Here is a 15,165-nt window from a genome sequence, read left to right on the forward strand (position 1 = left end):
TAATATATGCTATTGGACAGATTATGATTTGTGGTACCTGCACCTGCTTGCTGATATATGGCCCATCACAACTCTGTGGAAGAATAACATTAATGATCCAACCATTTAAAAAATATTGTCTTTGATTGAATTACTACTACTACTACTGCTTTTGTATTTTTTTTTTCTTTTTCAACAACAGACAACAATATTGTAATGGCGTCCGTTCAAAGTCCTCAAGTATTTTGTATTATTGTTACCCTAAAGAAAATAAGTGCGTACATACGCGGGCGTGTGTGTGTGTGTGTGCGTATGTACCCTACACGCTCATACATATAAAACTTATTTCCTTTATGCCTTTTGAAAGAAAAAAAAAAAAGTTAATTCACCGTGAAGAATTCTCACATTAAAATTCGGAAATGGTTTGACACAGGAAAAACCTGCTTACAACCGGATGTCTTGTCATTAAACATCTTCCGAATAATTCGCATTCCCAAACCCTTAAATTTAAGGTAGGGTTGATTTTATATAAACGTAAAAACAATATAATTTTGTTTTCCTTTTTTTTCCATTCAGGTATATATTATTTAATTTTAAATCAGACCGCTAAAATCTTTTCTTTTTTTTTTTTCTTTCCCATGAGTTAAAAAAAAAAAATTATTAGCCATTTATTTGATGATGACGGTCGAAGAAAACAATTTATATCTTTTGTCTGAATGTGCAAGGGTTTGTTTTTTTTTGTCTTATTTAGGTTTTATCTTTTTATATAATCGATTCTTTTTTCTTTTTTTAGTATGTTTTATTAGATTAAAAAAAAAATTTTTTTACGAAGATAAACTATTATTGATAAATGCACGCAACGCCATTATCATATGTTAAATAATAAATTTTCCAAAGGTAAATTATCAATTTTAAACAATTCTCAATTATTATTATTATTATTATTATTATTAATATAATTCTAAACCACAAAAAAGGCACTTTTTGATGAAAAACAAATAATGAATATTGAATTTGAGAATTTCAAAATGGAGAAATATTTTTTGAAATGATCTTTTATTTGAGTACATCCCTATTTTAATTGAGGTAAAAAATGCACCTGTGAGTTTAAAACCTAGAATAAAAAAAAAAATAAACGTGAGTGTCTGTATTTGTCTGTGTGTGTGAAAAAGGGAGTCGAAGGCCAAAAAAAACCGTTGCCATTATTATTATTATTATTATAATAAAAGAAGAAAACAAAAAAAAAAATTGTACCTAATAGATGGATGAATTGTAAAAAAAATGAGTGGCAAAAAAGGGTTGAAAAAAATAATAATAATAAGAAATCAGGTTTAAAAGATTTGAACCTGAGCACAAGGGTTGAAAAAAAAAAAAAAAAAAAGGATCCGGGCGGTCTGGAATTTCGTTTGCTGTTTTTACGACTTCATAAAAAAAAAGAAGAAAAAAGTCAGATTCGGTTTTTGAGAATATAAGAAAATCATATTTTACATATGATAATAATTTAAAATCACGGTTTTCTTAAGTTAAATATAAAAAAACCTTTTGAATATTTAGATGGTTAAGATTTTAGGTATTCAACTAATGTATAAAATGTTGAGAATAAAAAAAAAAAATTTTTTTTTTTTTTTTTTTCAGGTTCGCTAGGCTTCTGCCTTAGGGCATAAAAGCAGACGGAGGGTGTGAGTCACCTTGAATTGTCCGCAACCCTAAAATCGTCTGCTATTCAATGGGATTTTTTTTCTTTTCTTTTCTTTTTATTTTTCAATATGAAAACATTTGTTTTCTATATAAATTTCTTTAATACGCAATATTTCTTTTTTTTTTTTATCATTCGAAATTTTATTTAAATTTTCCTTTAAAATTGAAGAAATGTCTGATTGCAAAAATGAAATTGTTGAATTAAACAAAAAAAAACCCCCATCATTTTTGTTTTTGTTTTTGAAAACCTTAAACAATTTCAAACTGGAGGGTCTTCCTATCAACCGTCATTAACTCATAATTAAACCCTTCTTTCTTCCTTTTTTTACAGAAATATATATATTTATCCGTTTTTAGGAGCAAAAATTTTTTTGTAATGGCAACACCAATAATTATAAATAAAAAGATTGTGTGAAAAAATATTTATGATAAATTATTTAGTGATCAAAGGGGTAAAAAAAAAATTTTTTGTTTTTTTTATTTCATCACAGTATATAATATAATATAAAACAATAAACTAAATGAGTCCTTAACTTATTTTAGTAATAACTAAAAGATTTAGTATAAAAAAAGTAAGAGACAATCAATAAATGGTAAAAAAAATATTTAGAATTAGTTTTTAGTTTCTTTTTAATATAAAATGGATTCTAATTTATTATTATTAACAGTTTCAGGATTAAGAAAATAAAAAACAAAAGAAAAGAGCAAAAAAAAAACTAAACGAAAGAGTTTTTATTTTTTGGGTTTTGTCAACACAAAAAATTCGAATATTTCAGACATTTTGAATAAACGTTAATGTTAGGGTAAAAAAGAATTAAACCGCGTTCGCATAATAAAAAAAAATTATTCAAAACGGATGTCGGGGTGAAGGTTGTTGATTTCCTAACTAGTGCCAACATAAATTCTAAAAAGCTTTTTTTTCCCTACGTTGGCATCCATGCCCGGTTTTTTCGTTAAATTTTTTAAAGCTTTTCTTATTGATAATTACTTTTCGTATTTCAAACAAACGTTCGTAAATGGTAATAAATATTAATTTAATAATAATTTAAAAGTAATAAAAAACAGGAACAAGGGTTAATTTATTTATTTATTTTGGCACGGCAGATTTCATTTAGGTCCATGTTTTACTCATATATATATTAGGAACCCTACCCTAATGCGTGGGACGCAGTGCGTGACCGCCCGGATAGACTCCAATCCTGACCAAAGTCATACATTATGCTTGCATTTAACCTTCCTCACTCATTTGATTTTTATTGAATAATATGCCATTGTATTCTTGTGATTAGTCATCATCATCATCATCATCTCCTACAAAAAAAAAAAAAAGTGCAACCCTCTTCTTCCCTTCTTCCAATCTTACCCTCTGCGATCTTCCTTTTTTTCCCATTCATTAACAATAATAATATATTTAATTAAATTTTCATTTACAAATAAATATTAAAAAAAGAAAACCAGGTGAAAAATTGTCCAGAAAAGTCAACAACGATATGAAAAAATAATTTTTGTTGTTGTCGGTTATGACCGGAAACAAATAAGACAACCTTGTATGAAAATATTATTATCAAAGAGTAAAAAAAAAAAGGATTTTATTTAATGAGAAAAAAAAGGAGCAGTTGGAGTGATAATCTTAGTAAAAAGGTCAACGGGACAGGAAGATGAGTAAAATGATGACCAATATTTACGCCATCCTCTAGGGTGTGTGTGTTTTCTAATTGTGAAAGGGTTAATTGCGTTTCAGGTTCCCACACTATTGCGCAGATGGCTACAAATTCTCTTTTATACAGGATCCATCGAATCAAATAAGATAAACATATAAATAAAAAAACCAATTCTGCTCTTGTTGTCCTTTTTAACCTTGAAAGGTTCTTATACATTATTTTATATATATATTTATCGGTTTTTTTTTTTTAAACACACCCGGTTTCAATTAAAGTGAAACCTGTTTTTTCGCTTTTGTAAACGAGTTAACTCGAGTTCACTCAGGCTAAAATAAGATACCTTAAAAACATAAAAACAAAGACGGATAAAAGTGTGAAAGAGAAAGAAAGAGGGTTGAACGTATCGAAACAAACCTAAAGAATTCCATGATGATGATAATAATAATAAGAAATCTGAGAGACGAATTTTTAGTGAAATTTTTTTATTTATTCAAATCTCGTCATTTACATTTTCTTAAACAAAAAATTTTTGAGGTTTTTCCCCTTCTACGATTTATTTAGGTTTAATATTATTAAATAAAATTTTTTTTTTTTTACTTTTATTCAGGTTCGATGAAAAGGATTTATTTTTTTTTAAAAAAATTCGTTTTATTTCAAATTTCTATTTTTCAGGCATCAAACAAACTTTTATTAATTTGGACAAAAAAATAGTAAATAAATATATAAGGGTCGATAACCTTGAAGGAACAGGTTCATATTATTGCATAAAAAGGACAAGAATGGAAAATAAAAAAGGAAAAAAAAAAACCTTTTGCGCAATTCTTAAAATGAAACCTAACAAAAGATTTTTTTTTTTTTTTTTGAAAAGGGTTGAACCTTCCTTTAGGCGTGAAACACCCTTTTGGCAATTGTAAAATATCCATATATGTGTAAAAAGGTTGTAAAATATATCGAAGGGGAAAGTTTTTTTTTTTTAAAAACAATTTAAAGGGTTGATTGTGTGTGCCGGACGGTTTGTTGTACCTTTTCGGTCAATTCAAGGTTGGAAAAAAAGGTTTTTGAGTGAAACAAATTATTGCACCAATTTTTAAATTGAATTTTTTTTTTTACGGGGTTGAAAATTATTTATTATGCGTAATAAAAATCTGTTTACTTTTATTCCATCTTATTCCGTCCAAGGTAAATATTTAAATTATTATTATTATTATTATTATTTTCAAAAATTTTTCGTTCCGTGTTATTATAAACTTTTCTAAATTTCGAAAATTTTCCCCCCGATACTTAGAAACCCAATGATTTCGTGGGGTGTTCATTTGTCATCCTAATTTTTCAGGAATACCAACTTGACGAAATTTTTTTTTTGTGTACCTTTTAGGTATCCGTACGGTATCGGTAGACTTATTTGAAATTTTTGTTTTTTAGGACACCAACTAAACCGCAATCATTCGTTTTGTTGTTTCTGCTTGAACAAACAGTTCAAATAATTTGGCATAATCGTTCTACTTATGAGATTATGAGCCGACATTTTGCCATCAGTATCTTTATATTGTCTTATTGTCCATATACTAAATCATTATAACCACACAAGCACACACACACACACGTTCCTTTTTTGAAAATGTTAAATTTCCGAAATTCAAAGAGAGAATTTTTTTTTTTTTTATTTATCCCGCGGTCGTTTATTGGTCGGCATGATATCGACAAGAAATAACCATAGAAAAAAAAAATTTACCGTTACAAAATATTAACCGTTGAGAGTTTAAAAAAAAAATTAACAATCGGTGATCAACAACAACAACAACACAATGGTAATTACAAAAAAAAAAACATGTATTGTCTGTTGTTAATAATAATTAATTAATTTTTTACTTATGAAGTAAAAATCTTACTGTAATAAATAAATTTTATATTTAAGGTATAGGTATGAATTATTATTATTATTATTTTTAATCCGTAAAAAAAAAAAAGTTTTAAATTCTAAATTACGAGACATAACAAAACAACATTAAGGAAAAGAAGATGAAGGAGAAGAAGGAGAGGAGGAAAAGGAAAAAAAAAACACACACAATAAGTTAAGAAGATTTTTTTTTTTTTTTTCGGTGGTAATTGCAAGTGCAACAAAGACCCAAAAAAAAACCGGTTAAAAATACCGGGGCAAACTATGTGGCTCTGGACCAAACAAGTTTTTTTTTTTAAAAGTTGATCAAAAGACAACACAAAATCTTATAATAAATGTTTGTATATAAAAAAAAAAAAGCTTCCCTTTCTCCCTACTCCTTATCCTTCTTCTCCTCTTCATCATCCTCATCAACTTTTAACATCATCCTATAATTCTCCTCTACCAGAAACAAGTCAAGAGAGAGAGAGAGAGAGAGAGAGAGAAAATAAACGTTAAGTGGACCATGCCGTGACTGTTGCAGTCAAGCACAACGAATCGGTCCTGAGTCAATGTTAACCCATTCAATATCTCATGAGTCCTAGTCAACATATTTTTTCTCAATACTTTTTTTTTTTTCACGTTTTATTATTATTATTATTATTATTATTTGTTAATTGAGAAACACAGGTGAAAAAAAATTTTAAATACTCTTTTGCACCTGCATTTTTATTATTTGATGATTCAATAATAATAAATAGCAATAAATATTCGCCTTTTGTTATTAAATCCATCTGCACACTCTCTATTAAAAAAAAAAAAAAAAAAAAATTATTTATGTATGAATCGACGCCATTTTATTTATGTTAATATATGTATTTGTATTTTTTTGGGAACGTGAATCCATTTATATATAATTTTTTTTTTGGCGTTTTTAAAATTTATTCATTTTTTTTATCGTCTATAAATAGAATCATTCGAAATTGATTAAAATAAATTTTTTTTTTATTTTTATTTATTTCCATGTTCATATTTATTCAGAAAGGTTTGTCGAAAGTAAAATCCCCCCTAAAATCCTCCCTAAAATCCCCAAAATATATACGTCAACGTAAAACAAAAAAAAAATTATATTATTATATTATTACGTCATTAATTAAACTGGGATCCATTTTTATTATAATGTTTCTCTTATTTTCCACAATTTTCCAACAGTTTATTATTGAGAAAAGGTGCATTTTTTTTTTTTTTTTTTTTGATAAATTCAAATAATATTTAATAGTAATAATAATAATAATGATGATGATAATGATAATATGTAATTTCTCATGAAATTTTTCGAGTGCATCACTCTCTCTCAAAAAAAAAGAAAAAACAGAACATTCAAAAAATTGAGAACGGTCAATGTTCATAATAATAATTAATTATAAGAAAACAAATTCAGTCCAGCTTGAGATGATGAACTTGTTAGGCCTTCTAATGTTTCTTAATTTCATTCTTTCTTTTATATTTTTCAAATCTTTTTCTCTCTCTCTCTCTCTCTCTCAATGCTGAGACTTTTAAAATGCATAGTTTAGTGCATAGTGATTTTATTGGGGGGGACGCGGATTGAATGAAAAAACCAAAAAAAATCAACTACAATTTTTTCCATTTTAGTTTTTCTTTTCGTACTAATAGTAATAATAATTAATATTATTAATTATCGTAATTTTTTTTTTCTTTTTGATCACGAAAAGAATTGGAAAACCTAAATTTTTAAATGGAACGACCCTACGTATCCTTTTCCGGTTACGTTTTTCCCAGAAATTTCCACGATGATTTTAACGAGAAAAAGGGTGCGAAAAAATTTTCCTCGCGATCGTTTCAATTTGATACCTCGAACCCCCTGCATTACCACCATCATCATCATCATCATCATCATCATCATCGTCATGATCATCATCATCATCATTATGTATTTATTTTGTAAAAATTCATTAAATCCGCACCGGGACAAAATTTTTTTCTATAAACCGCCTCGTATCATGCGTTTTGTGTCTGACTTTGAAATGACTTGTAAAAAGGGGTCAATGACCTAACAGAACTTCTTCTCGGTTGCGTTTGAAAAGGGGCCAAATTCATGTCTTTACAAAAATAAAAAAGAACTTTTTTTCTCCTTCTCCTTCTTCCATTATGCATTTCAACAAAACTTTTTTTTTTTTACTGGGGCCCCCATCACTCCCTTCTTTAAACATTGTATGCCTTAGCCAAATATTTAAGAAGATAAGAGAAACGATTCTTATGAATCTTTTTACGCGTTTGAAATCCTAAAAATATAAAATTTTTTTCCTTTTTTTTGGGTCGCTCCCTGATTTTTAAAATCCATGGATTCAAATCAAATTTTTAAAACTTTTTTTATTTTTGCATCCGTAATAATTAAAAACCGAATCAAAAATAATAATGATTAACACTTATAACAAAACTTAATTAAATAAAAAAACAAAAAAAAAAAAACGAAAAATCCATGAATTAAATTTAATATTTATTTATATCCAGAATTTATTTTTCGTATCCAAAATATCCAGTAATCCTTTTTGTAAAAATAATATTCCAAATTGCGTTTTTTTAAAATAAATGAAACTATTATTATTATTATTATTAAAAACTTTTAATTATTATTAAAAAAAAAAAACTTTCAAAAACAAACAAAATAAATTTTCCTAAATTATTTAAACTGTAAATTTAACAAAAAAAAAAGAACAAAACTGGCTAATTTTCTTCTTGTAGAACCGACCTAAAGCTTTGCCAACCACAAACTGCCAGTTTATGGCTAAAACATTGTGCAAAAAAAAAGAAACAAGTTGCAAATTCTATGGCGCAATCTCAACATAACTTATATTATCCCCTCTTTTTTTTTCTTTTGGCCAATCTTATGTTTTCTTCTTTTTCTTCTTCTTCTAATTATTAAACCATTTATTTATTATTATTATTATGATTTACGTAAAATTTACATAAAAAATTCGGGCATATTGTCTATCATCATAATTTGACGATTTTCTTTTTTTTTTTTCATAAGAAATATGTCGTCGTATCTTTTTTTTCTATTTCCACGTATACATAAGTCTTTTTTTTTGATAAATTATATATATAAGAGAAAGAAAAAGAGAGAATAAAATAGGTGGGGATGCATCGTAGAAAAGAAAAGACAATTTAGAGAAAATAAGATAAAATAAAATTTTACTACCCAATATGACCTCTTTCGAGATAAAAAAAGAAAATAATGGAAACTTTGTTATATTTATTTGTCAAGTCGTTGCCATCATCCTTACACAACTCGATAACATTCATTATAAAAACAATTTTTAAAGCTAAACAATAAACATTTTAATTTTCGAAGTCGTCCATGATTCATTTCATCATTTGCGATCTTTGTACTCAAACAGTAAAAAAAAATCCCCCTTTCCTTCCCTCTTATTTCTTCCCAATTATATTAATTACCTTTTAACCTCCCCCTCCCCTACCTCATCACTCCTCTTCCCTCTCTCATCCATTTTATAATTATTGGAAAATTTAAGAAAAATTAAACGCCAGGGTCAATTTAAAATTTGTTTTGCCAACATGAAAAAAATGGCTCCAATAAAAGAGAGCCATCATGTGCACTCGTCTGCCACACGATCGATCCATCGATCTATCGATCGATAACAAACAAATACAATTTTTTAAAAAAAAAACCAAAGTCTAATTAGTTTAATAAACAATATAAAAATTAATATACAGAAAAAAAAAATTTGAAATTTCCTCGTTCTTTAACCATTTGAACGTGTGTCAAAGACCCGAACGTCTGAACGACGAAAAGCTAACATTTAATTATCAGTTAAACATGATTTTTATACAAATATTATATGTGTGATGTGAGTTATCGTCAATGAGGCAAAGAAGAGGTAAATGAAGAAAAAAGAAATCATCCCGGCAAACATGTTTTTATCTCCCTTTTTAAAAGAAACCTTGAACTTTTATCAAATGTTTCAAAATTGATAGCGAAGAGACGTCTCTTGCATGAAAACCTCCCTGCTGGACTGATTGAAATATCCGTTTTGGACTTATCGCGGATCATTTTCCTTTGTTGCCAAGTCAGAGGGACAACAACAACAAAAATGGTCGACACAAACAAACATACAAAACCTCGTTCTTTAATAACCATTTAAATCTTAAAAATCGGCGTCGTAAATTTTTTCTTATTTTCTTCTCAACCTCCCCCAAATCCCCAATCCCTCCCCGAATCGTATTTGAATAATAGTTTTTGTCTTAACAAAAAAAAAAAATTATTTTATCGCGTTTTGAGTTGAATGCAAGAACATTTTCGATAAATAATGTTATAAGAAGAAACAAATTAAAAATTGTTTGTTTTCGTTTTTATCTATTTAACCCAAATGTTTCTGTTTTTAAACATAAAAAGAATGTGCAAATAATGACGTAGAGGCTTATTTGGCCAAGAGGCTTATTTAATAATTTTCATCATTCGGCCATGGTAAATTTCCTTAAATAATAATATATATATTTATTTATTTCTCTGTTAAAACCGATTTGCATGGTTTTAAAAGAAAAAATATAACTGTGTAATAACTACGATAATACAACTAGTAAATAAATAATAATCCTATTCCATGACCAAACCAACTATTATTATGTTTTGCTCTTTTCAAAATGGAGTCTTTCGTTTTTTTTTTTTTTTTTTTTTTTATTCGTTTCAAATTATAAAAAAATTTATTTTCCATAATAATAAAGTAAAAAATGCAACTTGAACATTATGCATCTAAAAAAAAAAAACATTTTTTTTTCTTTTTCTTTTTTCTTCGAACGAACCTTGGTATGATGATGATGATGAACCTACCTAGGGAAGAAAGCCTAGAGCCGAAAAAAAAAAAAACCTCGCTGACCTTGGCCTTCGAAGATAGGGTTGCATGTAATTCTTATTACAAAATATAAAAAAAATCATGTATTACGTATATAATAAACGTGTTCTATAATCATTTACCGTTTCTTTCAACAATAATTTAATAATGCTAAAAAGATGTGTTTTACTATTGTTATTTAGTTATGTAAGTAATATCATTTTAATTTGTCGCAATACGAATTGAATCAAAATCAAGGTGTATCAAAGTTTTTTTTTTTTCGTGACATCTAATGTTTTATATGTATATATCCGTGATTGGTTGAAAAGAAAGGTACAATTCAAAATGTATAAATAAAATGTAGCTTCCATATTCATTACAAAAAAAAAAAATAATTAATTTTTTCTCCAACGAATAAAATGCAATGAAAAACAAACGAACAAACAAACATATTAATCCATTCACGAAATAAAAAAAAAAAAAAAAAAATTTAATTTAAAAGTGTAAAATGGGGCGAAGCCAAAAGTTAAACACACACCTCAAACATCACAAGCCTTGGAATTAATAATAATAATAATAATAAAAACCAAATCACAATAAATTTACCGTTAAATCAGGCTTTTTACCAATTCTCATATTGTTTCACGTGATTTTTCATTTTTTGGTACACGTTTAAAAAAGGTTAAAAACTCTGAAGAGACGAAAGGATTTTTCCATCATAAATAAATAAATAAATTTTAATCGAAATCCCCCATAATAATAAATAAATAAAGTTTAAAAACAAATCAGAATTGCAAATATATATATAAATAAAAAATTATTCATTTCCGGTTTTATTAAAATTTTCCATCATTTCCGGTTTTCCAACCCGCGACTTTATTATTATTCAACTTTAAAAACTTTTAAAAAATAATAATAAATTGTAATTGAAATTTATTTATTAAAAAAAAAACGATCGCGAAATTTCATCATGTGTGTGTGCGTGTGCGTGTATGGGCCCGTATCGTAGGTTTTTATGTAATTTTTTTAAATACAGGTCGGTATAAGGGATGAAATTAGCATCCCCTAAAAAATAATGAATCGGCCGGTCGTCGACCACCCCTATATATGTATAACACATAAATAACCCGCATGCAAAGTTAAGTTCGAGGCCGTACGCATCGCCAAGGGTTGCAATATAGGGTTCATAATAAGGTTGGGGTTGGGGTAGTGGTAGTGGTAGTAGTAGGGTATCTTATCACGATATGAAGAATGTTTGCACCGACGACAAACACATACACAGGTGCACGTTCACGACCGATCGACAGACCGGTTTCTTTTTATTTATTTATTTTTTTTTCTTTACAACAACCAAACAACATTTTTTTTTTTTTTTCATTCGTGATTTTTTCATATATAATAATAATAATAATAATTAATATTATATAGTCGATTACAATATTTAAAATTCGTTTTAAGGTTTGTTAAACATTAACAACCAACCGAAAAAAAAAAAAATTTGAAAATATGGAGGAAAGTAGTTGAAAGGGCAATTTGGATTACAAACACACACCCATGAGTAGTAAACGGAAGGTCAGCCAACCGAAAAATCCACAAAAATGAATCCTCCGCAACTCTATTTAGGAACTTTTTTTTGGGGAGGGAGGGGTGAGGGGGCAACGGTTGCAAAAGAAATGGAAAAAAAATATAAAATAATAATTTCATAGAATTCAAAAAAAAAAGCCATTTTTTTCTCTTTATAAAAGTTTGTTGGTAACGAAAAAAAAAAAAAAAGTAGGAACCACCCTTAAACGATTGCGCGCGAGTTGGTGGTATCTCAACCCCCCACCATATCGGAAAAAGTTGATTTTCTTGTGTCGCTTCATCAGTTTTTACCCACCGCGCTTGAGGGTGGATATTACGCAATTCGCATCAGTTATCATAAACCTAAGTGCTCTCTGTTATGATTGTTTGTTTGTTGTTTGTCGTTTTTATCAAGGATTTTTATTTATTACAATTACGACCATTTTAAATTTATCCATTATTATTAATATTATTATTATTATTATTATTAAATGTGCCTTTTTCCCCTTCATTATTCCGTGTGTAATAATAATAATATTATTAATAATGATAATTTTAATTAGGTAAGTTTCCTTATTCGTCTCTTTTTTTTTTAATGCCTTCTTCCACCCTCTGCCCACTCCCACCCCCACCCGCATTCTCCCTTTCCGCGAAAAATATTAATTATTTTTATATTTATGTTTAATTTTATTTATTTATTTATTTATTATTTAATGTGCACGATTTTTTTTTTTTTGTTAAATAATTATTTTTAAGGAATTCAACGTTAACAAATGTAATAATAATAATAATTATTGTTTTCATGTTTGTTTTCGGTAGTAAGTATTAACAACAATTATAATTAAAAAGTTTTGCGATTTAAAATTTTAAAAAAAATGGCGGTTTAAGGGAGTTAAGGAAAATTAGTATAAAAATAAGGTTTTTTGTTTTTGATTCTGTTAGTAAAGGGTAAATTAATAATAATAATAATAATAATAATAGAAGGGCATTAATTTGTGTGTTTTTTTTAGCGTTAAAAATACAAAAAAAAAAAATTATAACGTATTTCTTAAATTGTGTGTTTTTAAGATATTGGCCAGGGTTAAAAACCAAATTAAAATAAGTCCAATTTATAAAAAAAATTATTTGTATGCATTTTAAAGTTGCATGGAATGCATTTAATAATGAGTTTAATTATAAAACCCGGTATCTACCGTAAAACCTATTAAATGGCGGTTTCAACATTTTGTTTTTTACCAAAAAATGATGATTGCGCTTAGACTAATGCGTAGAAAACTACAGGACGATTCAAAAAATGAACTCACACCAATAAATAAATTTATTTTTTTAATTTCTATTAATAATAAATAATTTAATGTATTTTTTATTAATGTATTTATCATCATTGTTATTCTATCGAGATTTTAAATGCTGTCGGAAAATTATAATAATTTTTCCCCTCTAAAGTTAACCGAAAATTGACACGCAAATTTTATTTATTTATTTATTTATTAATTTTATTATTAATTTGTATAAATTGGTTTGTGTTGACTTCCGGTTTATTTATTTATTTTCGTCGCCATCATGAAAAACATTTAAAATTTTTTTTTTTTTTTAATAAGGGTGGTGGATTCGTGGATAAATTTTTTTATTAATTTTATTTTTACCTGTTTTTTCACCGCCATTTTATTTTCCCTTTTTTTTTTCGTCTTATAATTTTTAGTTTTTGTAAAATTTATTTTTTCGTTAGACTAATTAGTTTTTTCCCTATGGCTTGTCATCATTTTTGTTTATTTCTTTCTCCTGCTCATTATTACTCTCGTACGAAATAATAATAATAATAATAATAATAATAATAAATTTTCACGAAGGGATATTATTATTATTATTAATTTTCGCCATTCAAGGTTCGGTTTGTACGGTATAAATTTTTTTTTTTTTCAATAAGGCGTTCGGGCTAGAGTGTGTGCGGGTGTGCGTGTGTCGTTTATGCGTAAAAACCCTTAAATAATATGTAATTAAAGTTTTTCTATTTTAGAGGGATGTAGACAATTGTTTTTTTTTTTCAATTCGTGCGAAATGATTTGATATGTCCGCCATTTTCTAAAAACGCCATTTTTATCAAAATAAGTTTATTAATAATAATAATAATAAAACGTCATATTTAAACGTTTGTTTTTCGGCATATACACATATATATATATAATCGAAAATGTTTTTTTTTTTTTTGAAACATCCTGTTATAAAGTTGCGTTGTTTATGCGTACGGGCATTTGAAGTATTGTGTGTGTGCGTGGCGCGAAAGTTTAGTGACTTTGCCTTTTGAAGGTTAGTTTCAGACTTTTCATTGCGGACGTTGCATTCAATGCATTCTTCGTTGTGCAACATACAGGAGGATATTTATTATAATAATAATAATAATAATCATAATAATAATAATCATAATTATAGTTGTTACAACAACAGTTATATATATAACCGTAAAAAAATTATTATTAAATGTCGTCAATGTTTTTTTTATTAATTATTATTTTAAAGATCGAAAAAAGAAATTTATCGAGTTCGACATGGATTTAACAACCCCTAAACGGTAGGTAGGTAGTTTTGTTTGTCTTTCTTTTTTTCAACTAATTTTTTTTTAATATCAATTCTTAACGTAAAAAAAAAAGAAAGTACGTAATGTGATTTTGTTAAGTAAAACATATTAATTTTTCTTATTTTTTTTTTTCTGTTCTGTTTTTACGTGACTTGATATGATCATGTCTTTCGATCGTTTTATAACAATAATAAATTTATTTCCTTTATTTTTTTCTAAAAAAAAAAAAAATGTCGTCGTCGTAGAAAAAAAGAAAAAGAAATAGAAAAAAAAAAAGGGTGAGCCGTAAAAAGTTTTGAACGGATCGAAAAAAAAATGCACTTTTAATAGTTATATATTTGTACGCGAGAGTGCACTCGGGATTGCATTTTGTCAAAAAGAGGGGATCACGGGAAAAGGGGTAGAGTGGAGAAGGGGGTAGGGGAGGTTAAAATAGGGGAGTTTACACGACTGCAAGACGACCAGACGGGAAAAAGTGAAGGCGAACCGGGGATCAATGGCTACGTTCGGATTACGGATAAATTGTTCAAAAGGTATTCTGTTACAAGTTCATTTTTTTTTTTTTTTGTTGTTTAAACGTACAAGTGAATTTATTTTTATATAAGCGTACATACTTTTTTTTTTTTATAAATATATTTAATCTAATTTGAGCAGAAGGCAAATGTTACGAAAATGTGAGTATAGTTATCAATCCACGCGAAGTCAATAATAATATTGATATCGGTTTTAGTTAGTAACAACCCAAAAAATTTCATTTTAAATTAACAAAATAACTAACTAACTTTTTTATTTCAATTAAAATTATCTTGTCGTTTATTTAAATCTTTTATCATATTATTTATTATAAAAAAAAAAGAAAGGGGGGAAGGGAAATAATAATAAAAGAAAACATTATCGTACGATTATCATTATTATCATTATTACTTATATTGTAAATAATAAAAG

The sequence above is a fragment of the Pediculus humanus genome, genomic scaffold (genome assembly GCF_000006295.1).
Source record: "Pediculus humanus corporis 1103172107439 genomic scaffold, whole genome shotgun sequence".
NCBI lineage: Eukaryota > Metazoa > Arthropoda > Insecta > Psocodea > Pediculidae > Pediculus > Pediculus humanus.